Here is a 1,980-nt window from a genome sequence, read left to right as displayed (position 1 = left end):
ATACAATTGACAGCCTTTGCATATTCAATAAAGCACAGGTAAACATCTTTCTGGTATTCTCTGATTTCAGCCGAGATCCATCTTTTTACATCAGCAGTGATATCCCTTGTTCCACGTCCTCATCTGAATCTGCCTTTAACTTCTGGCAGTTCCCTGTCAATGAACTGTTGCAGTCATTTTTAAATTATCTTCATCAAAATTTTACTTTTATGAACTAGTAATGATATTGTCTGATGATTTCCGTATTCCATTGGGTCACCTCTCTTTTGGAATGATCACAAATATGGATTTTTTTCTAATCAGTTGGCCAGATAGTTGTCTTCCAGATTTCTTGGCATAGATTAGTGAGTGCTTCTAATGCTATTTCAGTTTGTTGAAAATTTTCAGTTTGCATGCCATCAATTCCTAGACACTTGTTATTTGCCAATTCCTTCCGTGAAGCTTCAAGTGTAGAGTGAAGATTAAAATATGATACCAGGATTTTGAATCTGGATGAAAGTGTCAAGTTTGTACCATTAAAAGAAGTATGAAAGTCGAGAGGGAAAAACAGAACTACATTTTACATGATTCTCAAGTGAAGACATGTTTTGACAGTCTACTGAAAATACAAGCTCAGAGTAGGAAGAAAGGCCAGATTGAAGCATATATTCAAAGACTCATCTGCACAGAAGTCAAAATGGAAGCCTTTCTTAAAATATGTAGAGAACCAGTGGCAGAGGAGGAATCGTTAGAGAATGCTCACATTTAGGGGCAGGAAGAAGGCTAGGGAAGAAAAACAAATGATTTTTGAGAGGTGGAATTGGATTTATACAAAAATCATACATTCACACTTAGGTTTTATAGATGCTAATTATTTACCTTTGAAGGTATCTTAAACATTCATACAGGTAGTTAGAAACCCACTTCAGTACTCAGAGAGAAGGTCCACTTGGGATTCCACCTTCACAATTGCTTATAAGCTGACTACCAAATGGGAGCTCTTCTTCAACTCCAGTTTTAAAGTTGCATCTAGTCCGGTTCTTCTGTCTGTTTTGGTCCATCATGAAGTTTTCCCCAAAGGCTTGTTGCTGATACTGAGTACTGCTGAGGAAAAGCCGGGATTCCACATGAGCTGAATCTCTGCTGCTGGGGAGAACCTTCTGTCCTGCTCCCTGCTGATGGCCAGATAGTGGAGGGGACATTGTAGTGACTTCAGGACAAGGCCTAGAGCTCTGTCTGGCCACCAACATGGGGAACACTATGGATTTGCCCTGACCTACCTCCCACTGTCACTTCCACCCAAGTGAAGAAGCTTTTGGCTCTGTTGCCCAAAGTCCTCTGAGAAGTTCTTCACTTTCAGAAGGTCATCTGCATTTACAGTGGTCCGCGTGGTGGCCAAAGATTGGAGCATGTACAACATGCAAACCACAGGATCTAAGAGTTTGTCACTAGGGACATCCATCCAAGTCATCTCTGTAACCCGAGTCCCTGGTGAGCAGGGGGTCAGGAGGTCACCAATCATAATGCTAGAGCCACAAACCTTTTCGAAGGGTGTTGCCAACTGTACTGTCCTAATGGGCTGCATGAGGGGATCCCGCACAATGATGCTGATGTCTGCACTGGAGTAGCCTTTCATCTACTGGTCTAGCCTGTGGATGGTGGCATCCATGAGGCTGTAGGAGGTGCTCTCCAGATGCACCTGGAACATCTGGGCATGGGTAGCTTCCTCCAGCAATGGGATGTACATCTGCTTTTCAAACCTCCTTCTAATGGACAAATCCAATACCCACGGGATATCTGTAGCACCAAGAAACAGAGTCCCATTGCTATTATTCTCTATCCCCTGCATCTGGATCAAGAACTGTTTTGATTCTTTGAGCAGCCTCACTCTCATTTTCATTTCAGGAACAACAGAAGAACTGCACCTCATCAATGAACATGGACTATGCAAAGGATCATGACAAGCTATAGACAACATTGCAAAGTATGACTATTCCTGAA

At 42.3% G+C, this 1,980-nt stretch overlaps 1 protein-coding gene and 1 pseudogene across 1 annotated transcript in view; one reads left to right on the top strand and one right to left on the bottom strand.

The window, feature by feature from the left end:
* GNE (glucosamine (UDP-N-acetyl)-2-epimerase/N-acetylmannosamine kinase) overlaps window positions 1–1,980 on the top strand; it is an 82,329-nt gene that overhangs the window by 19,312 nt on the left and 61,037 nt on the right. The gene's annotated exons all lie outside the window — the stretch shown is intronic.
* The window catches only part of LOC102831353, a 3,410-nt pseudogene continuing 2,341 nt past the window's right edge, over window positions 912–1,980 (bottom strand).

This window comes from Chrysochloris asiatica, unplaced genomic scaffold (genome assembly GCF_000296735.1).
Source record: "Chrysochloris asiatica unplaced genomic scaffold, ChrAsi1.0 scaffold00053, whole genome shotgun sequence".
Lineage (NCBI taxonomy): Eukaryota > Metazoa > Chordata > Mammalia > Afrosoricida > Chrysochloridae > Chrysochloris > Chrysochloris asiatica.
Note: the sequence above shows the minus strand (reverse complement) of the source record. Positions and strands in the feature narration are given on the sequence as shown.